We start from the raw sequence: 27,321 nt of genomic DNA on the forward strand, positions 1-27,321 counted from the left end.
AGTTCATCCTTAATATACATCACAACAAATATGGATAACTGGGTTAGGGATGCACCGAATCCAGGATCCGGTTCAGGATTTGACCAGGATTTGGCCTTATTCAGCAGGATTCGGATTAAGGCAAATCCTTTTGCCCAGCAAAACCGAAACCGAATATGAATTTGCATATGCAAATTAGGGGCGGGAGGGAAATTGCGTTACCTTTAGTCACAAAACAAGAAAGTAGAAAATGTTTCCCCTTCCCACCCATAATTTGCATATGCAAAGTAGGTTTTGGATTCGGTTCAATATTTGGCCGAATCTTTCGAGAAGCATTCTGGGGTTCGGCCAAATCCAAAATAGTGGATTCAGTGCATCCCTAGTTCATTAGCACCCATAATCCATGAAATATGGTCATTTGCATATAAATGCAAAGATTTCTCTTGCTGAACGACCGATTTTAGCGAAGTCCGACCAATCCTTCGAAATTATCATGCCGTTAGTGGGATTCGAACGATCGAACATCTTACTCTTTTTTGGCCGACATCTGTCAGGAAATTGATCGGCCAGGTTAAAAAATCTTTGTCGGCCCCAGTGCAATCTATCTATGTTTGCAGGGCCAAAAAGGCAGCTCCCCTTTGTTTTCATGGCAAATTGGTCTTTTTAGTTGATGGTAAATTCATACGTTCGTTGCGAGATAATTGTGGTGTCACGATGATGATCGGATCTTTTAAAAATTTCAACATCTATGGCCAGCTTTAATCATGGATTCTGCTATTTAGTGAATAGTGGCAAAGCATGGCCACATTTCTTCAAATGTCAGATGTGTGACCAGTATCAGGGAAAGTAAAAAGAGTTTGAATGAAGGGAGCAGCAGGGATGGAGACAGTGTGGCTAACACTGGGTGGGAGAGGTAAGTATAAAGAAACTAGGGAATGGACAGTTTCAAAGGATGGCAGAGAACAGCGCAGACATGAGAGAGCAGGATGGCATTGAAATGCTAAATATAGCTTCACTGAAAATAGGATGCGTGTGATACTTATGCTGAAAATTGACGAAGAGGAGGGGACAAGTGGAAACAGAGAATAAAAAAAAATAAATGGCATTCAGAAGGATATGTGAAAGGGCAAAAAGGAGTGATAAGAGTAAGCCTGTGAAGTTATTACTAGGGACCCTCAGAGCCAAATTTGCAAAGTGCTGATGCAGGGAATTGCAGGTATTAGCTGCTGTTCATGGCAGGAGCAGTAGGAGGGAGTGGAGACTCGTGGGAGCCCTTGTATCCCCGTGCAATGCTGTAAAGCTGGATAAATCTCAGGGCTTGGAACAGATGAGCAGAGCTAGTCAGATATCATCATCAAAAGAAGAAAAAACACGGAAGAGAAACGCACCATCAGTTCTATATGGAAAGTCATAAGTTTTGATGCTCCACAGAAAAAAGAAAGTATGTATGGACAGCATGGTCATACAGCTGCACTGCAGGAGATAGAATATCCTACATGTATCTAAATTAATATTTTGTATCAACGCAAAGAGCTCCATGACAGTTCTGGCAACATCAACGTATATTTTATGAAATACAATGGGTGTTTCTGCCCTGAAGTCTGGTGCTTGTGCTTCTTTGGCCACAGTAAAGGAGGTTCAGGGCTCTCATCCAACTGTCTACCTGGATTTCTAAACAGAATTTGATAAATGCAAACTTTATATGACAGGTGAGTAATGGAATTCCCATATGAACTTGTGTGTGTGAGATTATGTTCTATATAATAACCAAATGTCTCTGATGTTTCGGAATTTATCTGAATATAACTCCTTTTTATGTGTCAATAACCACAAATGTAATAAGTATTTTTGGATGCATAATCCAGAAATACTTTTCAGTTTTGAGTAATAATTATTTATTATTATTAAAGATGTTTGCATCTTTTTGTTACAGCATCAAAAAAGTCAAATTAGTGTCACTGTCCAGGATGTCCTTACCTTGCCCTTCTCCTCATTCCTATAGTTCTTTAAATGAAGTATTTGCTATTAAAGATTTTAAAGATATTTAAAGATATTAAAAATAGATCAGAAATGTTCTATTAAGACATGGCCATATTGTATAATGGCAGTTTTATGCATATTTTGTTGTAGATTTCACATTAAACTAAAGTGTAGAATGCAGACTTTTGTACCAGATGTCATGTCTGCATCACTAGAAAAATGAGAAAGATAAGGTCATAATTTAGAGGTTAATACTCAAAAATAATCTCTGTTAACCTTAGGCCAACATTTGCTTTAGGATAGCAGATGGACCAAATGGCATTATTGTCACACACCCAAAAGGACAGATTGTTATCAACTTGTAGTCAGAATAGGTTCAACTTCTTTCTGTGACCATAACGAATCTCAGTGGAACTACATATGATCCAACTTATATTCTGCATCAGAGATAGAGAATAGATGTTCTTCTGTACTGACCTGTACGTATGAATAACACTTTAATGTGATAAAACTTTATGGTTTGACAGATTATACCTGGGTCTCCAAGATAGTGTATATTAGCTTTGCTACCCAACATGAAAAACATCAGAAAATGTAAGCGTATTGTTACTTATTTAATGTAAGCCGTTGAATGGCACCTGTATAATGTTGCAATAAACTAATACTTTGTTTTTTTGTGTGTATCTGTTGCCTTATTTGTTTTATGTGAATTATTTTGTTTTTTATTTGAACTGTATTGATTGATGATTTTCTGTTATTCATGTGTGTGTGTTTATTACTTTGCAGTTATAGTTTCTTTAGTGCTTTAATGTTTGCTTTCCATTCTCCTTCCTGTTTTATGGCAGTTTCTGTTTTCTTCTGCAGTTCTGTTTTTCTCTCTTTCTTACTGTAACTGAGTAATGTGTCTCCCTCATGCCTTATGGCTTCTTTATCAATGCATCTTCCCTGTAAGTATGCCAGCAGCAATTAATATTCTCAACACCACTGACCTCTTTTTGTGTTGGTGTGAACAGAATGAACACATTTTTTGCAGAACAATTTATATAGATTATACAGATTGCAGCAGGAACCATTATACCATTCTGGCAAAGTGGAAGGACTCTCAAAGCTTCTCGTTATGGGGGTTAGTAGGGTTTACTGACATGCAGCCCTCAAATGTAGGATGTACCAAAACAAGGATTTGGTTGAATTTTGGTAGGGCTTCCATAGCAGAAATCAAGCAAATCAGAACCACCATTTAGCAGATACATCAAATAGTGTCAAGAAAGTTTGGATGGCTTTTTAGCACGTTAGAATATACAGGTTACTGAAATTAACTTAGTTGATCCAGGGACTAGTCTGATTGCCCTCTTGAAGTCAGGGATTATATTTCCCCCTCTGAGACAAATTGGAGAGACTTCAGATCGGGCTAGCAGTTGGGCAGGTTTAATTAAGACAAAAAGGCTGAATTTGATGGAATTGTGTCTTTTTTCAACCTTATATAATATTAAACTAGTAATACTAGTAATGCAAAAGACTGCAGAACTGTAGCTGGTGTGCCTGGGCAAACTACTTTTAATTACAGTGTGAATATCTGTGTGTCTTAATGGCCTGTTAAGTAACTGTGGTATCAACAGCCATAGTTCAGTTCAGGAAGTCATCTGTTATGGCTTTCCTTACTGTTTCTGCATTCAAAACACCCAAAGATAAGGGGGAAATTAACTAAAGGGCAAAGAGGCCGTCGATAAAGCACAAACGCAAAACAACACTTCGCAGGGATATCACCAATTTACTAAAAGGACTGAAAGAACAATTTGCTAGCAAAGAGTTCAGCACTAACAAAGTTTCACACCCTATCGCCAGGCAAATTTTCCGCAAATTCATCAAAACGCAAATTTTTCACTACTTTATCCTTTTCACCAGAGTCTGCTTTGCCAGATTATACCTGGCGAACTGCTAAAATGAAGCTACATCCTCAGCAATCTTATGTCAGTGACATCATATTCTGTATGCCGAAAACTCATAAAAAAAGACAAAACACTAGAGTTTTTTTTTAATGTGTTAAAGTGGGATTATGTTTAAAAGTTGTAACTGTTAAATATATATTTTTTAAAAAATTGAAAAGGTCATACCACATTTGTTCTAGGGTGGGCTCATGTCTACGATAATAGAGGATCTCTTTTGTGGCCACTTCAAGCAATTTCACCAACATCACTAATAAAGACATATATATATATATATATATATATATATATATATATATATATATATATATGACCTATATGTACCTGCCCGATTCAAACTGACCTAAGCGTAAGTGTGTTAACGAAGTTTCACTAGGCCGAAAGTTCGCTATGAAATGCTTGCGCAAACAAATTTTCATGATACTTCACCAGCGTTTATCTGCCGAGCTGTAACTTTGAATTTTAATGAATAAACGTATGCTCTGCAAATTGACATCACAAAGTTGCTCAAAGTGTGGTGAAGCCTTCCGAGGCAAAAATTCGCTCTTTAGTAAATTTCCCCCAATAGTCTATTAGTAGGCTGTGTGTCTCTTGTCAACCTTATTAAATAGTGTGCAAAAATGATGAGTTGTTTTAATAGTAAATGATGGCATACATTTGGCTGAAAATACACAGCACCTTGCATCAATATTCATTTGTAATGTGTTGCTGTGAATACATTTTTATGATGTATATACAGAATTTTGGAGAACACCTAATTTTTTATGTGAAGTTTTTAGTAGTACACCCCTGCCTTAGAGGGAGCATTATCCTAAAGGTGGTTCTTTTATATCAATTCGGCAGCTGATCTGCCAGTGTATAGGGCCCTCCAACGGGCCTCTCAGACCGATATCTGGCCAACATTCATCTAGATCGGGCAGGAAAATCAAACCTGCCCAATCGAGGACCTCAACGGCTAGTTGATGCGGTCCTCATCTGATTGGATGGCATGCCCATCATTGTAATCCGATCATTTGGCTGTAGGGCCGAACAATTGGATTAGCCCAATATAACCCACCTTTTGGTGGGCATATCAGGGGAAGATCCACTTGTTTGATGACCTTGTTAAACAAGCTGATCTTATAGTGTATGGCTAACTTTAGTTCAGGAGTAACTTCTGTGCTGGTTTGTGTTTTGCATTCTGTTTATGTAATTGGTGCAATAAGCAAGGGGTATAAAACAATAGATGTAATCACTTACAAAACCAAAACCTTCTGAACATAACCATCAAGATCAGAGCACTTGCATAACAAGATATAAGCAGGATCAATTATATATTATCTGAATGGTAAAGGTATTTCTTAGCTTTCACCAATACTTCTGCTTGCTAAGGGGCTAAAGGCACATGTATTATTTTTTCAGTCAGCAGATACAGGTATAGGATCCATCATCCGCAAACCTGTTATCCAGAAAGCTCCGAATAACAGGAAGGCCGTCTCCTATAGACTCCATTTTAAACAAATAAATCTAGTTTTTAAAAATTATTTCCTTTCTCTCTATAATGATAGCACAGTACCTTGTAATCGATCCTAACTAGGATATAATTAATCAATATTTGAGACAAAACAATCATAAAGGGGTTATTTAATGTTTAAATGATTATTTAACAGACTTAAGGCATGGGGGATAAAACTTACTTAAAGATCCCTTATCCAGAAAACCCCAAGTCCTGAGTATTCTATATAACAGGTCCCATACCTGGAAATGTTGGTGATAAGTGGTTGTCATTCAAGTCAATGGCAGGCAGTATAAACAGTAGCAGGTTTTTCTCTGCCAGTGGAGAATAAACTATGGGGTATAGTTACTAAAGTGCAACATTTCTCCTTGTCTAATTCCACCAAAGTTCACGTCAATATGGCAGGGCTATTTTTGTGGAAACATCACATATTTACTTAAAATCGTAATTACACCGTTGTGAGTGAATATGCCAACATTTTGCTGCCCATAAATACTCTTTGTAATTATGCCAGTTTATTTTCCTGTACATTTGCATACAATGCATAATATTAGCTCCTGATAATTTGGCGTACTTTCATATTGTCACACTGGTGGAAATACGCCTGGGGAAAATACATGAATGTGAAGTTAATACTCTAAAAAGTTGTCATAATTACCTTTTATTAAATTAGCAATGCCAATTTAATGCATAGGTCTGCCTATCACAACTCTATTCATGTCATTCAGGGCACTTTCAATATCATAACTTCAGGAGCAATGACAGACTGAAAGGACTATGGGCAATGTTAGACCAGCAGATTTGTCGCCTGTGGTAAACCTGCAGTACTGTGAGCCACAGATCTGGAAATATCTTCCCCTTGACTAACATTTGCATTGCACACATAAAACATGTTAATTGTGGAGATTTGGCTTAATCTCTGGAAAATACAGAATAAGACGGATTGCTGTGTGCAATAAATTTTACATACTAATGTTAGTAAAAGGGAAGGTATTTCCGGGAGATTTGTCATCTGTGGTTATGCAAATGTCCTGGTATTCCATCACCCTAAAATTAGTAAAAATAAGCTCTGAAGCTTTTCCTGGTCGGAGAGCAGAGGAGCAGTTTTTAAAATTGCTCCTTTATTCCATCACCCCATTTCTAGGCAATGTCAGACTGCAACACCAAGGGCCCACTGTAGAACCTAATGCAACATCAAGGGTCCACCAATTAGTAGCGAGCCTTAAAAATTGTTCTTCACGCTGAGCATGCTCACATTTGAGTGGTTCATGGTTGTTAACCTTACTGCAAGTAGGCTAAACAATTTGCCTTCTAGGCTATGGAACACCATTTCATTGGGGTACATGAAAAATATTATATATATATATATATATATATATATATATATATATATATATATATATATATATATATATATATATGAGAATGATAGAGATCGCACTCGCAGGTCTTAGTTTTAGAAGAAATAAGTAAACTTTTTATTTGTGGACAATCGCTCTATCATTCTCATATATCTATCACCACCGAGGACTGCACCCAGTTGATCATGATTTCCTTATCGTGAGTGCCGGTTTTCCTCACACACACACAGTGATCTGAAGCAAAACACATGCCAGAATGTAAGAAAAAATGAATAACAAAAAGCGTGCTTGTGTGTATTTGGGTGTGTGTCTGTATTAGAGTGTTAGCTGTGTGCAAGAAACAAATTGAGTGAATATGGAAAATATATGTATAATAGTGCAACATCTATTATAGGTAGGCATATATCAGGCTCAGGAGTGCAGGAGCTTACTTACATATTTGTTTAGTTTATATGCAGTTAAAATTGACTCTTGGGAAAAACTGGGTGATAATCACTGCATAGCTTATTGCCCAGGGGGTTCTGTAAAAGCCCTAGAAACAATAAACATTTGTGGTTGGCAGAGCTGTTTTTTCACAGATTATAAATTTTACAATCTACAGCAGATAAGGGGTTGATTTAATTAATCCACAGCAACCAATAGGCAAGTAGCATTAACTGTCTGCCAGTAAACATCTGACCGGCTGCTATGGGTTGCTACACCTAAAGTAAATTATGCTAAAGTCCCTTTGTTACTACATTCTCCATTGTAATAAAAGGAATTTGCCCAGGTGCAGTAACTCATTGCAGCCAATAAGGTGTTTCCTTTTAAACAAGTGACTGCTGGTAGGTGGCTATGGGTTACTGCCCCTGGGCAAAATGACATCACCCCATACTATAAAGCAAAATATGATTTAGACACGATTTAGGCAGAAAACTTGGAATGCAACCTGAGACTTAGTACCAGGGATTTTAATAGATCATAAGCTACCTTGCCTGTTCTTTACCAATGAAGGATTTAAGTGAAATTATAGGACATTTTGATGGTTGCTGCTGCAGTGCCGAGAGCTGGCAGATAGGTATCACAATAATCACATGCAACCACATACAGTGTTCTCCGCAACTTATATGTGTATTTGTTTTGCTTCTCCCCCACTAGAAATTATGTATTTTGCCTTTAGTAAAAAAAAAAAAAATGACAGAGACAGATGAATGTAAAATGACAGGCTTAAAGAAGATCTGAGTGACTTGTGGCAAGAAAAGATTACCCCTGTAGCATTTCATTGAACCTGAGTTTAGAGAAGAGAAGTTTAATATTTTTTTCTTCATTTTTATAATTTTCAGAGTACTTAAAATAAAATTATTATGTATTCATGTGAACAGATTTACAACCTCTAGCCGGACTTTGTTTCATGATATATTCTACACTGTTTGGACTGATATTAAACATATTACCATTTTCAGAATAATCTAGATCTTATTGTAAAATGTAATTATATTAATTAAAGTCAATGTCGATTTCATGAGCAATGTCGATTTCATGAGCAGGTAAAAGTATGTAACTATCTGATCTTACTGTGTAAACTTGTGTTTATCAGGTTAGTTTATTTCTTTGATCCGCATCTGTTGCAGTATTTACAGCTGTAGCAGTTACCCTGTGAAGCAAAAAGTCCTGTCCATTAAAATCTCTTTGAGAGAGATTTCAAATTCATGTTATGCTTTTGGATTGTGGGTCTCAATTTTTCTAGCATTATTTTGTTCTCATAGTTGATGACAAAACATCAACCATTTGAAAAAACAACCAAAAGTGCCATTAAAAGCCTGCAAATACAGTCACATCCACGGTCTACCTAGAAGATCAAATTAAGGAAAAATAAATTCATAATCTATGACAAAATCATGTGTTGGGCCATATCTGCGCAGTAGAATAGGAAATTGGCACTTAAATATGAATATCAATCTGAAGGTCACGGCTTCCCCAGAATTGCAACGGAATGTCACACTTATGATATTGTGATGCTCTTAAGAAAAGCTTTGAGCTAGGTTTTTCATTACAGCTGAATTCTGCCCCTCCCTACTGTACATGACTAGTGCATTCCTGCTAATTAACTTCACTGTTGGTGATCCTTTCACTACTTTGTTATTGTACATTTCTCTGAAACGTGTTAAAGAATTGCCTACCTCTTTATAAAGTAAAAGCACTTTAAAACGTAGACACTCTCTGGTTCCTTTTAATTCTTTGAATATTCATGCCCCAATGGATTGTGAAAATGTAGAACCTTCAGTTCTGGCACACTAAAAGGGATGCGCCAAATCCACTATTTTGGATTCAGCCGAACCCCCGAATTCTTCGTGAAAGATTTAGCCAAATAAAGAACAGAATCTGAATATGCAAATCAGGGAGAGGAAGGGAAAAAGAGAGCCACGCGCTGCTAAAATCTTTTTTATTTCTTTATTTTGTGAGGAAAAGTCACAATCCGAATCCTGCTGAAAAAGGCCGGATCCTGGTTGAATACTGAACCAAATCCTGGATTCAGTGCATCCCTAATTTATTAAGACCCCAGGCAGAGTGGATCCCTTAGTGTTCATGCAGAGAGCACTTATGTCTGTGATGGAAAATCCCAGGTCATTTTGCTGTGCCAACACCAATATGCATAAACTTTAAAGTTAGCCCTTGACCTTTAAGTGATGGCAGTGGATGGATATTGGCACCATCTATAATTTCACTTCAAAGAATGATAATTATGTCATTACAGAATTTGAGAATTCAAAGGGCACTTTTCAAAAGTAATTATAAAAGTTAATTATAAGCACAACACAGTAGATGGATTGAATCTTGAAAGAGGTCTTTGTATAGACCAAACTAATGATCACAATAAACAATACAAAAAAAGTATATATATATTATAATTATTATTTTTATTATTATTAACGTGTATTTTTAGAGCGCCAACATATTGCGCAGCGCTGATAGATATATATATATATATATATACACACACACACACACACAGTATATATCTTACATAATTCCATTTACTAATAATTCTATCGTGCCATTCACTTCTCTGGCACATAACAGATCACTGGAGCGTAAATGAGTGCTAAAAATGTTTCTAGGAAGAGAATGTAGGTGACACCAGTTCTATCATTAATTTCTGTTTCAGGCACAGCAAGAGCTGAATCTCATGCAGGGTCACTGCAGCCTAACTGGGGCATGTTGATTTGGCCCTAGGATGTATGTTTATCTAGAGCTTCATTGAAATAGATTTTTGAGAGCAAGCTGGAAATTAGATTCAATCAGCACAACTGCACATTTGTAATCTAATTTAATTCCCATAGCTGGTTCTAAATATTTCCTTGCACATTGGTCATAAATACAATAAAGGTTAACAAAGGTAAATTCAGTATGTACAGTAGATCAAATTTCATCTTCTAAATCAGAGAAGATCTGTAAAAGAAAGTTTATTGAGATTTGTTTGAGAGACCTGACCTCCAGCCTATTCTTAAAATTTGTTACAAATACACGTGCACGCCCATTGTGATCCTCATACTTGTCTAATTAAACTGTAGAGTAGAGGCTACACATGCAGGCAGAACATTGCTTAGTAAATATAGATATGAAGAGATTAATGTTTAGCTCAGAAACACTTGAACATCAGGAATTATTTGAAACATTGAAGGGAATGTAGGATATTGAATGCAGAGTAACATGCTTCTTAAACTGCTTAACCAGGTCCGATGGGAAAGTAAAATACAGTTGTAAAAGAAGATAATGTATCCACACTTAAGTTTGCATAAGCAAAGTATATTATTATTATTGTTTAATTGATATATTGCAGACATACATACTCTGCGTGCTTTAGAGATATTATATATCATTCATCCCTGGCCCCCTCCCTAAGACAATCGTGTATCCATTCTTGTTGACAGGTCTTGCTTTTTTGACAGCAAGCTTCTACTAAAACTAAAGTATAGAGACATACAGCGAAATATATCAACCTAATGGCCAATGTCAGAATAGCACCTAGCAGGAGAATAGGTGGGAAGCTCTCTTTTAGATAACACTAAAGGGGTTGTTCACCTTTGAGTTAACTTTTAGTATGATGAAGAAAGTGATATTCTGAGACAATTTGCAATTGGTTTTCATTTTTTATTATTTGTGGTTTTTGAGTTATTTAGCTTTTTATTCAGCAGCTCTTCAATTTGCATCTTAGGCAATCTGGTAACTAGGGTCCAAACTACCCTAGCAACCATGCATTGATTTGAATAAGAGACTGGAATATGAATAGGAGAAAGGCCTGAATAGAAGGATCAGCAATAAAAAGTAGCCATAACAATACATTTGAAGCCTTACAGAGCATTTGTTTTTTAGAAGGGAGTCAGCAACGCCCTATTGAAAGCTGCAAAGAATCACAAGAAAAAGACAAATAAGTATAAAACTATAAAAAAAAAAAAAATAATTTAAACCAATTGAAAAGTTGCTTAGAATTGGTCATTCTATAACATAATAAAAGTTACCTTAAAGGTGAACCACCCCTTTAAAATAAAAACTACATGGCTGAAACAGTAGCTACCTAAAATTGTATGCGTGATGCTGTGCTGGTTGCTTATATCAATTTTGCTTTATTGTATTGTTATAGTTTGTATATCTGACTGTGTTTGGCTTGTTTGCACCATATTATTTTTGTAATTTAGTGACCTTGAGGCACACCTGAAAAACTCTTAAGGGGCATTTCAACACAAAAATAAAAAATTGCCTAATAAAAGAAAACAAAGCAACTTTCCAATAGTCATGTATTAAAAATCTTCAGTGCTTTCAAAGTTATTTGTAAATAAAATTTCTATTCAAAGCAGCATTTGCCAAACTCCTGGTTGTTACTTTTTAAAGAATGTTGCAAAAATCTTGGTCCCCCAGCAAGGACAGGTCCGTTAATCAGCTGCCTTGTCTTACATTGTATCAACAGTCTGAGCCTCCAGGACAGAGAATAGAAAAGGACAAACAAACACTGCTTTCAGTGGCATTACATATACAAATAACTAAAAGTTGCTTAGAATTATTAGGCAAAATTTTATTTTCTGGTTTGAAGGTCACTTTATATTATTAATATATTTTATCAATATGTGCTGACTGTGTATTACAGATTATTCTGTATGTATTTTGGGGGGAATGACACTTGTATGGTACCACATTTTTTGACTGGACACTCTGAATCAAGGCCATCTCAAGACAAATTTACCCAAACAGAACAGATTATTTTTCATAAGAATAGACTACTAATGACATGCTCATTAATCCTCTTGATTCAACACACTGCGTTGGATAATCTTCAACTCAGTGTTCCTTTAATATGAATTAAAAAGGACAAACACCCAAAAAAGTAATTAAAATATAATGTGCTGTTGCCCTGCATTGGTAAACTTGATCTGTTTGGTTCAGAAACACTACTACGGGTATTGTGTATAAAAACAATCTGCTGTGTAGCCACAGGGCAGCCATTCAAAGAAGAGAAGGTTCAGGTTACTAAGATAGTAGATAAGCTCTGTAGAATGTAATGGTGTTCTACAGGGCTTATCTGTTATCTGCTATTTACCCTGTACCATTCAGCCTATTGTTTCCATTGCAAACCTTACATTTATCAGCATTGAACCTTATGTGCCACCCAGTCTACCAGTTTGTCCAGATCTCCCTGCTAAGATGCCACATCATTGATGAAATCTACAAACATAGATAAAAGTGGACCCCATACTGAACCCTGCTGTACCCCATTAAGAAACGATCTCCAGGGTGAAAATGTTCCATTGACAACCACCCTCTATACACAATCCTCAAGCCACTTTTCTATCGAAGTGCAAAAAAACAATGGTAATACAAAAAGACATTTATTTAAAAAGCAAGCATCTATGTGGCATTGCATCAAAAGCATTGTCAAAATCCAAGTAGACCACATCTATTGCAACCCTACTATCAAACTGCTTACTAACCTCATCATAAAAAGCTATTAAATCTGCCTGACATGATTTCATGCCATGCCGTTTATTACTTATAATGCCATTCTCCAGAACACAATATTAAGTGTTCCCTTAAGAAACCTTCAAATTTCTTGTGCACAACAGATGTCAGACTTACAGGCCTGTAATTGCCAGGCTGAGTCTGGGGAGTCTGAGGAAATCATAAAAATTAGCCTGGTTACCCTAGGAGTATTCCAGCAGACCCTTGTAAACATTGATTTCTTTCAAAACAATGCTGACACATTCCTATGAAAATCCATAGAAACATATCAATATTAGAAGAAGAGTTGCGGCACGAAAAACTTTGCATCATTTGCTAGGTCACACACTGCCTGTGTGACCTTTTTTAAGGGAAACAAATACAAGCTCATATATGGGTGTATATATATATATATATATATATATATATATATATATATATATATATATATATATCCAACAGATATGATGCATAGATGACTGCAAGAATTCTAGTGAAAAGGGGTACATATGCTCAACATTTGGCAAGTTACTCCACAAAAAAAACATATAGAAAATCCAGCTGAGCTACAGTATACTCCAAACTTCTTTAAACGTAGCATGTATTGTACAACAATTAGAATAATAAGAATAAACTCTAAGTCAAAACATTGGAACATCCTTTATCACAATGTGCCATAAGGAAAGCAGTATAGTACAATGTTTCGGCAGCCACCTGCTCAATTTTTCAACTAGAAAATCAAGCGCCAATAAATTCACTAGTAGGGTCAGCATTACATCACAGCAGGAGGAGGGAAGTGGCATCACCTATCACTGTGGTGATGCAACACAACCAGCACCGCATCACCACACCCTTACTCCCATACACCTTACGCTACCTTAACAACCCTCATATGTCTATGCATCATCTTAAAGGGGAACTATCACGAAAATGAAAATTCTATATAAGCTTCAGCATACTGAAATAAGAAACTTTGTAAATACAATCAATTAAATATTCTGCATTGTTCCTGAAATATCTTCACTATCCCTCTCTGCATCTGTTTCTCTTCATTTTATCTGCATGCAGCAGTCATTGACAGTTAGATCTAGGCCCAGACTGGCAATCTGTGGGTTCTGGCAAATGCCAGAGGGGCTGCTGTATGTTTCCATAGAAAGTTACCATATAGTGGGCTGGTCGGGGGCTGTTTGGGCTGGTAGGGGGCTGTGTACTTGGAATGGCAGGGCCTATTTTGACTCCCAGTCCAGGCCTGGTTAGATCCAATATATCTTATAGGGGGCTTCCTATCCTAGCAGATGTATTAGAGCTCACTCAAATTACTGATTACAGTACAAACAAAATCTAACAAAATAACTGTGTTTTGCACAAATTCTGCATGTAGAGAGACAGGATTTCTGGTGATTTTAATAGAATGAGCTCTAATACATCTTCTGGGCAAAAGGAGCCCCTATAAGATATATTGGAGAATTCATCTGACACCTAATTCCTGAATGAAGAGAAACAAATGCTGAGAGAGGGATAGGGAACATAAACTTGATTATTTCAGAAACAGTACAGAATGTCTAATTGATTGTATTTAGAAAGTTTCTTATTTCAATATGCTGAAGCTTAAAAATTAAAATTTTCATTTTTGTGATAGTTCCCCTTTAACTATATATGAAAACACATGTAAATCATCTCATACATTTGCAGATTGTAGAATACTGTTCCATTTATGTGGGTGTGGAATAGCACCCACATAAATGGAACAGGATCAACTTGAACGTATATACACTGTTATGTATTCACACGACCATGTAGAAAAAAGGGCTGATTAGCGCACAGGGTGGCAACCAACGTAGCCGGTCCCATAAAGAAGTGTGTGTAGCTTGGCGTGAAACCCACCAGCCTAACTGCATCAAATATTTGTTGTCTTTAACTTGATAAATAATTTTGGCCTTTTTATGTGGTATAAGGGTACTTTGTAGTCATAAATCAACTCACATATAATTAGTCTAGGGGCTGGAAAACTCTTCTTGCTCACTGGAATTCACTCACAGGAATGGACATAGATGTGTTCTGGAAATGGCTGTTACAAATCGCAAACCTAGTTGTGGCTCACTTTGAGGATGATGTTGGCCTATAAAGGTCTATCAATGTAGATCCACACTCCTCGTTCTATGACTCACTCCAGCGGCTCTCTTCCTGACTTTCCAAGGTATACTTTGATCCAACCAGCTTAGATTCCATTTTTAAATTATATTCTAGAAGAGTGGGGGCATTAGTGATCCAATACTGTTTTAAACTGGCTAATTGGTATTGACGTCTTAACTGCTGGAGGGTGAAAAAAGTTTGACAGAAGACGGTCAAGGAATCCAAGTTGACATACAATGGGTGATGCTGGATCCTATGGACAGCCCCACATCTGCAAACAATATTTATTCCAAAACTTTAAAAGAGTTTCTATGCAAAATAAAGCTAAGCATCTCCAAGAACCACGTTTTGCTCTGGTCATAACAAACCTTTTCTTTGTAACAAATTATTGCAACATTTGAGACAAGTGTACAAACAGTATTTCCTTTCACCTAACATAATCTCTTGTTTACCCTCTCTTATGTCTGCTTTAAATAGTGCATTACTAATCATTTTTCTATTTTTATATGCAAAAAGAGGAGTACCATTCACTAATTTGCAACATTCCGGATTATTTAGCAAAATGGACCAGAAACTTTTTATCACTTTCTTCGGTATTTGCTTTTATGGTCAAATATAGAGACAAATGGGATTCTAGATTCCTCCTTTTGTGTATAAATCAGACTAAATAATGTTTTCCTGCATGTTGGGGGCCACAGAAGGGGGGGGTCGTGGGCCGCCAGTTGGACAGCCCTGCCCTAAGGAATTGGCCTTTGGGAATCTCTTTGCCTAACCTTGGGTAATGGAAGCTCCTTGTGTTAAGGATATTGTTTTTACCCTTTGCTGTTTTATATAAACCAGTTTACAATTTTTTAACATTGGACATCCAGGAAGCAAACTTCTTTTGTGGACATTGTAATTGTAAATGTAATTGTGTCCAAATCTATCATTCTTGTAGGAGGTATATGGGATTTTGCTATATAACTAAATATTATGCAAAAATCCTCAGTGGAGTGGCAATATTTGTGGGCTACGATGTCTAAATTTGGCTTTGGCCCCAACTTCATCAAGTGGGTTCGAATGCTGTATAAAACCCCCTCGGCCCAGGTTAGAGTCAACAACCTTAACTCGAGACCCTTTCCCTTATCTAGAGGTACACGACAAGGGTGTCCTCTGTCGCCCCTCCTCTTTGCTTTGGCTATAGAACCCCTAGCTATGAGAATTCGCCAATCTCCCAACATTCGGGGCTTCCGCTTAGGTCTCCGAGAGGAGAAGCTGGCTCTCTATGCCGATGACCTGTTGCTGTTTCTGGGCGATAGTGACGAGTCGCTAGAGTCAGCCCTTCACATTTTAGAAGAATTTCGGGGGTACTCCGGATTGGCTATAAATAGGGAGAAATCCGTGCTACTACCTCTTGACCCTATACCAGTTCATTCCGACACCATAAAGGGATTGAGGTGTGTGACCCGCTTCAAATACCTGGGCATTCATGTTACTAGGAACGTTGCAGACTTTGCTGGGAATAATCTTGACCCCATACTTAACCGTTTCAAGCAATCTCTCACCACATGGGCCAAACTGCCTGTCACTATGTGGGGACGGATTAATGTGTATAAAATGATATACTTACCTAAATTTTTATATGCCCTATTGAACTCTCCGGTGTATGTCCCACTGTCGTTCTTTAAAAGGGTTAGGTCGGCATTGCTTCCGTTCTTATGGGCTAACAAGACACCCAGAATCTCATGGGAAGCTCTGACAGCCCCCACTACTAAGGGTGGCCTTGGTCTCCCCCACTTACAACTGTACTACTTAGCGGGGCAGTTATATCATATCCATGCATGGTTCCACCCCTCTGAAGACAACCCGAGCAGCTCACTACTGGGAACCCTAGTTGGCTCGCTGGAGGCACTTCGTAGTGCCCCCTATAGAAGGGTGAGCGATTACGATTCACTCCCTACTACCATCTCTACCCCCTGTAAAGTGTGGGGGATGGCGTGCAAACTTTTCAAGATGCAGACCCCCCTACGATCTCCCCACTTACCTCTATGGAGGAACTCAAATTTGCCACACTTGCGAGGTCTACAGGACTTCTCTTTCTGGCCCCAGAACCATATTCGATCCATGGGTGACCTACTGATAGACCTCACATTCCCCACCATGGACCAACTTAGACTGTTAACTGCTCAGCCATCGTTACACTGGTTTCGATACTTGCAATTCAGGGAGGCCTTCAGAGCTCAATTCCTTACACTCCAAATTTCTTATGATGGCCCGAAATTTGAAGGGATTTTATGGGACCCCCAAGCTGGGAAACTGATGTCTAGACTCTATCAGTCCCTACTTGCTAGTCTACCGCCCCCTTTCCTTAAAGCTCAGCAGAAATGGCACACTGTGATTCCTTCTCTGGACCCAGACATGTGGGATGAGGTCACAGACAATCTCTATGGCTTTTTAATATCTGTTAAAGATCGCCTTATTCAATTTAAACTCATACACCAGCTCTATCTCACCCCTGTTAAGCTTCAGAAGTTTGGGAGGGCCAATGAAGCACGCTGCCCCAAATGCAAATCCCCCAACGCCTCCTTTGCCCATCTTATATGGGAATGCTCGCACATCTCTAAGTACTGGGCGGATGTAATGAACCACCTGACTGGGTATTTAGACTTTCCCGGTACCTGTACGCCTGAAATTTGCCTACTAGGGGTCGTTGAAGACCTTCTCCCCCTCATCAGGACCAGAATGCTTATCAAAACTGCACTATTTTATGCTAAAAAGGCCCTAGTACTGAAATGGATGGCCCCCCAATCTCCCACTGTACAGCAATGGCTCTCGCTGGTAGGAAAGTCATTGGTAAACATTAAATTGACGTATGAGGCGAGAGGATGTCCTTCCAAATTTGATAAGATATGGTCCCCCTGGCTAGACTCACACCCAGAACATGATCCTTAAAACGGACAGGCAGCTGTGTCGGGATGCCCCTTCAAGGCTATTGTTTGTTACCTGCAGTATTTTTCCGGTATGATACATGATGCTGATTTGTGCAACAGACTGTAATGTATATGTTTTCTGTGTTGTAATTGATCGTCCCTCCCCTTCCCTTTCTTTTGTCCCCCTTCCCCCCCTTCCTTTTTTTCTTTTTGGAAATCAATAAAATATATGCTTTAAAAAAAAATATTATGCAAAAATCTGTAATAATCTTTTATGTAGATTTGTAATGATTTTTTTCCAAAAAAGATTTGTTTTTCTATACGTTGATGTCGATGGTACTGGCAAATAAAGGGTACCCTGTGTCTGCCAATAGAATTTGTCCTTGAAACAAAATTAATTTTTCGCCAGGACAATCCCGAGAATGGCTTAAAATGCAAACTTTGCTACAGTGGCTCCATGTTACCCATATATTAATTTACATTGTACCTGTGTAATCATTTGCTTTCAGTCATGTATTTATTATGTGCAAAAGGAAGTGCATCAATGATGGAATTTACCTGCCACAATTTCTATAATTCTGTCAGTTCTATGAAACTATGGAATTATGAAACCAAAGGTCATTTTATATAAACTCCTGGCTGCCATAGGTATTAGACTCACTCTCTCTTAGACTTTACCATTTATTTGCAAGGGACATAAAGGCATGAATTGCATGTCTCCACCAATAACGCCATAGGCTAGTTGTCTTTCGTTGTTGTTTTGAGGCAATGGTATGAGGGATGCTACAGGTGTACAAGAAAATAGAAAAATCTAGGAATTCCAGTTCAGATTCTGTTCTCAATCGGATATAACAGCCACACCAAATTGAAAGATGAACCAGCACTAAATAGCTTGAGGATATACAATACAAAAAGAAAATAGCCTAATATCTATAGTGTAGTATTCCAGGCTATATTTCATACCATGGTTGTAGAATGAAGGATATACAGTACAGTACAGTACAGTAACAGGCTTCTGCATGCTCCTTGTTTTGCCCTTCAGCAAGTCCTGTAAATAAAATAGAAGCATGAAGAGATACATTGTACAAAAATAAATAACAATATTAATCTTCTATGTATATAATTATCAGTTTACCAAGTTTTTGTGCAAAATGCTCAATAACTCACGAGCATGCGGTTTGAAAAAGTTCCACATTAAAAACTATAATAAAACAGGTGGGAAAGGCATAAAAGAGGCAAATATGACCTTGCTTATCTTTCCATTGGCCTGAATACTGCATTTTTAAGGCTACATTATTAATTAATGAGCCTGCTAATCTATATTTTTAACATCTGTTTCCAACCAACTATACTGAATTTGTTTTACCAGTAAATGTATTTCTAAATAGAAATACTTAATAGCAGGCTTCTTTCACAGTGCCCTTGTTACACTGACAATACTGTGCATGATCAGCTGTAATCTCTAATACTCAGTGCTGTGTTACTTTATCATAGCTCTTCATTATGCTGTGAGCTTTTGCTCATGGGAGGGCAATGTAGTGTATTGTACAAAGTAAAATTTTTACAAACCCCTAGCCATATCTTTTATTCCAATGTAATTGTGGGTATCTGCTATTTGCCACAACCTGAGAGCAATGCACCAATATGAACACAAATTAGCCGTCTCTTTTAGCAGATCATGAACAGTCTTGTAGATAATGTCAATTACTATAACAAACAAGGGAAAGTTGTGCTCACCACTATTTTTTAAAACCATAAGGCGGGGGTGCAATGAGGCCGCGACCACAAAATACATATAGACAAATACAAGAGTCCTCTGCACTCAACCCATTATCAATATATTTAAGATATATTGATAATGGGTTGAGTGCAGAGGACTCTTGTATTTGTCTATATGTATTTTGTGGTCGCAACCTCATTGCACCCCCACCTAATGGTTTTAAAAAATAGTGGTGAGCACAACTTTCCCTTGTTTGTTATAGTTTATACAGGAGCAGTGACCAGCTCCATGTTGTAGCTCCCACCCTTCCCAGCTATAGTCAGGTGATCCCATTGGTGTCTAATAAAGGGGCAGCCAAGTATGGGAGTTTTACTTTGAAAGCAGCTAGTAAGTTGCAGGTAAAACTTAGTCCCTTGTATATGTATAATGAAGCAATAGAATTCTTAATGAATCAGATGAAAATTGAGCATAGAACTGGCCAGATATGGTATGACTTTGAAGTAGTTGGCCAGCTTAAATATATTGCAATATATGGACAAACAATCCCTGTTTTGTTTAAAGGTTAAGGCATTTTTCAGTAGCAGTATGCACAAAATGTCTCTGTCTTAAATATATTGATAATGGGTTGAGTGCAGAGGACTCTTGTATTTGTCATAATGTCAATTACTGTACAGCATGTACATTCATCAGAGCAGGGTGAGGGGGTTTACTGGAAATTATATTAAAATATATCTGATATATTCTCTATCACATATGTTTATAAAAGTGGCAAATATTACAACATACCTGACATACATGCATTTAGTAAAGAGGTCCTCTGCCTTAAAATAGTACATGTATGGAACTGTTATCCAGAATGCTCAGGACCCAGGGTTTTCCAAATAAGGGGTCTTTCTGTAATTTGGTTCTGCATACTTTTAAAATTACGTCTACTGAAAAATCATTTAAACATAAACCCAATGGGATTGTTTTGCCTCCAGTAAGGATATATTATATTAAAGTTGGGATCAAGTACAAGAAACTGTTTTATTTTTAGAAAGGAAACCATTTTTTAAATGATCAATTATTTGATTAAATGGAGTCTATGGGAGATAGCCTCTATAATATACAGTATCAGATAATTATGAGCAAATTTTCATTATGCATTCATTTAAAATCTCCAATTGTTTTAAATATATTTGTAATTGTTGCAACTAAAAGCAGTATTTGTTTATCCCTTTATGGTATTCTAACTCTTGAAACAATGTAGCAGAACAAACCAGATGGTGAAAGACAGGCACTCAATAAGCAGCTCCAGACCAAACTTTTAATATACAGTATACTGTAGTTATTGTTTATTGAGGGCAGTTTATTGTACAGTGGTGTAACTAGATGTTACTGGGCCCCATAGCAAATTAATTCTAGGGCCCCCAACATATTCAGAGGTTGCCCTCTTTTGTATATATATATATATATATATATATATATATATATATATATATATATATATATATATATATATATATATACTTCCCCAAACTCACAGCACTCACGATACGTGGATTAACCTTGCCTGGGTGCATGCCACGATGTTTCAACATGTAGTCCTCCCAAAAAGCAGCCAGCTTGGTCACAGCCGAAAAGTTAGTTTCTAAATAAAGTCCTGTGAGTGCGGCTGCTTTTTGGGAGGAATATATATATATATATATATATATATATATATATTGAAATTGCTCATTAGTTAGGGCCTCATGGGGCCCCCTATACCTCCTGCCCCCCCCCCACAGGGTCTGTTTCCTCTCTAGTTATTCCCCTTACCCGGTACATTGTGCATTCACTAGCACTTTTGTTAGCTTTTTTGGGCCAGTGGCAGAAACCTACTGTAAATGAGTCCAAAGCATAGAACTGCGAGGGTTAATATACAAAAAATCCTATGAACAACAGCAGGGCAATTTCTAATTGCATCAATGTTGTTAGTGGAGTCTACATGGGTCTGTCCTTGGCAGTGGTTTAACTATAGAGGAAGCAGATCCTGTAGTAACAGGGTGGCCCAGTTTCAGCTTCCTCTATAGTCACTCTACTCAAAATGTGTGCACCCACTGCATGTGGACGGGGAAGGGAGAACCAGGCCCCTCAGGAGTTTTTGCTGGGGGCCAACACGGTGTCATTACGCCACTGGTCCTTGGCTTTTTGATTAATTTTATTAATGACCTTGAGATTGGCCCTGTAAGTACAGGTACTATATCTATTTTTGTTGATTATACTAAATTGTTAATTCCATGCCATTTGACAAAATGTCTATAAAGTAATGCACTTTTGAAAGATATAAACTCAATATTAGTTATACTCTAATGATAGTGTAAATGAGAAGGATTTGGGAATAAAAAAATGCATAACTCTAGACAATTTCAGTCAGTTGCTACTAAAGTGAAAAAAGTACTGTCTGTCTTCAATAAAAAAAAGGCAATTAACTCCCTGGTAAGGCTTCACTTTGAGTATGCAGTGCAGTTTTAGGCTTCATTCATTAAGAAGGATATTAATGAACTTGGGAGAATGCAGAGACACCACTGTAGCCTTGTCATAACTTTGTCCTTGGGTACATGTGTTTTTTATTCAAGCGCAAGTATACCATTAGCCACCTTTTCACATCCTGGCTGTTAATTTGGGACTACCATTAGTCACAGCTAACCTACATATATGCATGTGTCAGCAATGTCTAGTAAAGAATGCTTACATGCGAGAATCATACCTGAGATACAGTTGTGTTCTATGATCCAATTTGTCAAACGATAAGAATAAATTACTTATTTACCAGACCATTGGTCCTGTTGCAAGAACCCGACTAGAATAAAAAATAACTTTTTGATCATTGCTCAACACTGGGCACAGTTACACCTGGGCATCAACCCATAGCAACCGATCCGTGAATCTCATTTTTCAGCCAGCTATAGGTAAAAAAATCAAGGCAAAAAAATTAGACTGGTTACTATAGGTTACTGCCCATTTGTAAAATTGCTGATAATAAATGTGCCCTATGTCTGTCTACTATGAACGTTTTCATAAGCCAATTCAAAATAGATGGATTAGAGATTGTTGCTTGGTTGTCATTTACAGAAGCATACTATACTCTGGCCTATTAACAAGCACTTTCCTTCCATAGCAAAACAGAACCTGAGGATGAAAACAAAACCCTTATTTTTATAATACTTGCAAAACTGCAGTTTTTAAAACAAATTAAGCACGATTTGCTGAGAGTAGCTTATTGTTGCCCTCCTTTTTTCTCTTTGAAAAATGTATTTATTTTTCTGGAGTCGTGGTTGAAGAAGACGTATAAGTTATTATTGCTTGCCCTCATTTTATTTGGGTTTTTCATCTTAATGTTCTAAATCTGTTTCATTTTGAGGGCAAACCAATTTATTTGCCATGAAACCCATTAATTGCATCATTTCTAGAAGTATCTTTAGACTTTAAGAGGATTTCCAGTAGTACAGATGTTGTGCTTTTCTAAATGAAATATTTTATGCGTGTAACTAAAACTAACCCTTTACACACCAGCAGTTGGTGCCACTGTGGATCCACATGGAGCCTAGTTATACATTGTTTTTATTCATTAGAAAACGTGAAAATGTGGAAAGTACATTGCTATAAATCAGTAACTTTTTTGCTGGCATTCTACATTTTGACAGTTAAAGGGTTAAAAGGAATACACATGCTAGCATAGCATCTCTCTTATCTGAACATGTATCTTTCCTCTTTCTACTATAGATAATGATCTTCATCCTTTGTCTTGGATTTATCACCCAGTGGATTAATATTTTAAGGAGCGTATAAAAATATCCAGGTATTTTAACATGGTGCTGGCCTGCCTATTTTCTGCTATATTGATTAATCCTTTACTAATCATCTGCTGCCGTGCCTGAGCCTCTGTGTGATGATTTCAATTACTAAATGAACTGGGCTTTAAAAAAGCTGAACTGCTACATAAATCGGCATTATCTTCATGGCACACTCATTTTCATTAGGATGCTATTAAATTATTTCATGTATAAATATATGTGCGTGTGCTCATAGATTGGTTTTGTTGCTAAAGCATTTTAAGAATGTTCATGGAAGGAGAGGGCTTAATGTTAAGACCATATGTCAGCAGGGTACTGATTAATCTGTACTGTTTGCCCTACAACACGTATTGAATGTATAAACTTCTGCTCTGTCTTGTCAATTGTGTGTCCATCCTGTATCCAGAAACAGAAGTCTATCACTGTCCTCTGCTTAGAAAAAAAAGTATTCTCTCTGTCAAATAAGCAAAAGCCTATCCATCCTCATTATTTATAATGCAAATAATTTATGACTTTCCAGTTGAATTCGTTTGAAGAAGATATTTAAAGCGTAAGCTTGGTAAACAAAGATCAACAGAGGTTAGATCTCTCTTAAAGGGCACCTGTCATCCAATATTTTTTTTCCCCCACCAGAGGGGGTTGCATGGAATAAGAAAAATCTTTGACCCGTGCTGCACTACAGCAAGTTCCTATAGTGTTGAAGTTTCTAGCAGTAGAAGGCTATCTAGTGTCAGACAGATGAAGGGATTACCCTGGGAAAGAAATAAAACAAAGGAAGGCATTACCCTATGTCTCTTTACCTGAGTTCCTAGGATAAATTTTGTGAACACAAAAGGCTCATCCATGAAAGAGAAATTGTACCCTATTATGTTTATTTTTTGATTTCTAAATCTGTTGAATTTATGTTCATCAATCGCTATAGTGCTGGAGTTAGGCTGGCAACTTGCCCTGTATGTTTATTGGTAGCATATATACTTTATTGATAAGCGAATCCAAAGAAATGGTAATGACAAAAAAATTGTACCTGCCGAACTGCTTCATAGATCTGCAAAATTGTAACTTGGAAAGTCAGAAGTCTTAATACAGAATTGAATTCACAACAGATAGATTTAAAAAAAGGTAGTATCTCTTCTGCCAGACTCATTCGGGGTCATTTATCAATACTGGGCAAATTTGCCCATCAGCTGTAACCCATGGAAACCAATCAGATTGCTGGATTCATTGTTCTACTTGCAGCTGGCTTTAAAAAGCTAATCACTGATTGGTTGCTATAGCTAACAGCCCTGGGGCAACTTTGCCCAGTGTTGATAAATGACCCCCATTCCGCTTTGTGGCTAATTTTACCTGTACAATGGACAGTTTATTAGCCATAAACCCCCCTATACATTTACTTGGAAAGATGCATCGAGGCTTTGGACATCTGAAATTTGGGGGTAGATTTATCAAAGAGTGAAGTTAGAGATCTCCACAGTCCGCAGAGTGATAAAAGACATATTTATCAAATGGTGAGCTTTCACCCTTTGATAAATACATCTTTAAAAGTTCCATAGAAATGAATGCAGATGATACTAAATTGTGCAGAACTATAGGTTCCATGCAGGATGCTGCCACTTTGCAGAGTGATTTGTCTAAACTGGAAAACTGGGCAGCAAACTGGAAAATGAGGTTCAATGTTGATAAATGCAAGGTTATGCACTTTGGCAAAAATAATATAAATGCAAGTTATACACTAAATGGCAGTGTATTGGGAGTTTCCTTAAATGAGAAGGATCTAGGGGTCTTTGTAGATAACACATTGTCTAATTCTGGGCCAAGTCATTCTGTGGCTACTAAAGCAAATAAAGTTCTGTCTTGCATAAAAAAGGGCATTAACTCAAGGGATGAAAACATAAGTATGCCTCTTTATAGGTCCCTGGTAAGGTCTCATCTGGAGTATGCAGTGCAGTTTTGGACTCCAGTCCTTAAGAGGGATATAAATGAGCTGGAGAGAGTGCAGAGACGTGCAACTAAATTGGTTAGAGGGACGGAAGACTTAAATTATGTGGGTAGACTGTCAAGGTTGGGGTTGTTTTCTCTGGAAAAAAGGTGCTTGCGAGGGGACATGATTACACTTTACAAGTACATTAGAGGACATTATAGACAAATGGCAGGGGACCTTTTTAGACACAAAAATAGTTACCAGCTTGCACACCCTGGCTCTCCAAAACGTGTATTGCCCGGTGCCCGGCCGAGAGAGCTTCGGAAACCTCACAAACTTCCAGCACGAATAATTCCACCGGCACACAGGTCTTTAGTTGCAAGCAGGGATAACCCTTGCTAAATTTATATTTGCGCGATGCAACGTTTTGGGGTGATCCCCTTTGTCAAGCAAAGGGGATCACCCCGAAACGTTGCATCACGCAAATAAAAATTTAGCAAGGGTTATCCCTGCTTGCAACTAAAGGGGACCTTTTTACCCATAAAGTGGATCACCGTACCAGAGGCCACCCCTTTAGACTAGAAGAAAAGAACTTTCATTTGACGCAACGTAGGGGGTTCTTCACAGTCAGGACAGTGAGGTTGTGGAATGCAGTGCCGGGTGATGTTGTGATGGCTGATTCAGTTAATGCCTTTAAGAATGGCTTGGATGATTTTTTGGACAGACATAATATGAAAGGCTACTGTGATACTAAGCTCTATAGTTAGTATAGGTATGGGTATATAGAATTTAATTAAAAGTAGGGAGGGGTGTATGTATGGATGCTGGGTTTTCATTTGGAGGGGTTGAACTTTCTCTTTTTTTAACCCAATTTAACTATGTAACTATGTAACTATGAATGGAGAGAGGCGGCATTTCACTCGGCGGACTGTGGAGATCTCTAACTTCACTCTTTGATAAATCTACCCCCGAATTTCAGATGTCCCCCCTTCCTTTACCTATCCCCGGTTACCCCTGCTAAATGTATGCACCCTGGGGAATGGCAATGATCATTCCATTCGGTAAGGCACGGGGCTGTTGTATTGGCAGAACTCATTAGGCTATCAGGACTAGAGAATACTATACATAAAGCTAGTAAATTAGATAGATTACATTCCACAGATAAAACTTAGATCACATTCCATTTAAGGGGTGGTTCACCTTAAGGGTCAGGGCACACTCAGATTCTGGGAGATTAGTCGACCGGCGACAAATCTCCTGTTCTTCGGGGCGACTAATCTCCCCGAACTGCCTTCCCGTCGGCTATAATGAAAATCGCTGGCGGGATGGCACTCGTGGCACTTTGTTTTCTGATTGCCATCCCACCAGCGATTTTCATTTTAGCAAGCGGGAAGGCAGTTTGGGGAGATTAGTCACCCCGAAGAAGAGGAGATTTGTCGCCAAGTGATTGTACTGACTTACTTAAAACCCCGAGCCGGTGCCCCTACTGGCAGAAAACTGCAACGACGAACACCACGGATCGATCCTCTTCCGGCTTCTTCTTTCTTCAAATTTCCCGGGGCAGACGCATGGGCAGTAAAACGAAATACGCGACTTTTTAGATAAGTTTGGTTTTTTGCTCTACTGCGCATAAGCAACTGCACAAAGAAAGAGGAATACGGAATAGGATCTCTCCATGGTGCTCACCCCGGGCCGGTGCAGTTTTCTGCTGATAAGAGCACCGGTTCCGGGGTTTCAGGTAAGACAGTACAATTACTTGGGGGTGCCTAACATTTGGCACCCCTAAGTGCAAGAACACTTTCCTTCCCCTTTAAAGGTGAACAGACCTTTAACGATCAAATTTATTTGAGGAAGTTTCCAAAGTTTTAACTGTGGAGACTATCTCCCTTTTGGTTTCGGTCATGGATAGTTGTGTAACTGAATATAAAGAATACCAAAAAATAAAAATAAACAGAGACCATCTCCAACAACATTGTGTAGGAAACACCTAAAGAAAGTCTTTAAGGGGAAAATCACAGCAACAGTAAAAAAAGCGAAGATGAGAAAGATAAAAAATTCCATTCATTAACACAACAATAGAAATGTGGGGAACCATGCA

At 37.8% G+C, this 27,321-nt stretch overlaps 1 protein-coding gene across 3 annotated transcripts in view; it reads left to right on the top strand.

Moving 5' to 3' along the window:
• The first annotated feature begins 934 nt into the window (after positions 1–934).
• kcnj12.L (potassium inwardly rectifying channel subfamily J member 12 L homeolog) overlaps positions 935–27,321 on the top strand; it is a 33,147-nt gene continuing 6,760 nt past the window's right edge. Inside the window, exons 1-3 of one of the 3 annotated variants that reach the window (XM_041576888.1) lie at positions 935–1,688; positions 2,487–2,553; positions 23,235–23,310. The gene's annotated coding sequence lies outside the window, so the exon portion shown is untranslated. The remainder of the gene's footprint in view (positions 1,689–2,486; positions 2,554–23,234; positions 23,311–27,321) is intronic. The other 2 variants (XM_041576887.1, XM_018236255.2) reach the window with 2 other exon arrangements.

This window comes from Xenopus laevis, chromosome 9_10L, assembly GCF_017654675.1.
Source record: "Xenopus laevis strain J_2021 chromosome 9_10L, Xenopus_laevis_v10.1, whole genome shotgun sequence".
Taxonomy (NCBI): Eukaryota; Metazoa; Chordata; class Amphibia; order Anura; family Pipidae; genus Xenopus; species Xenopus laevis.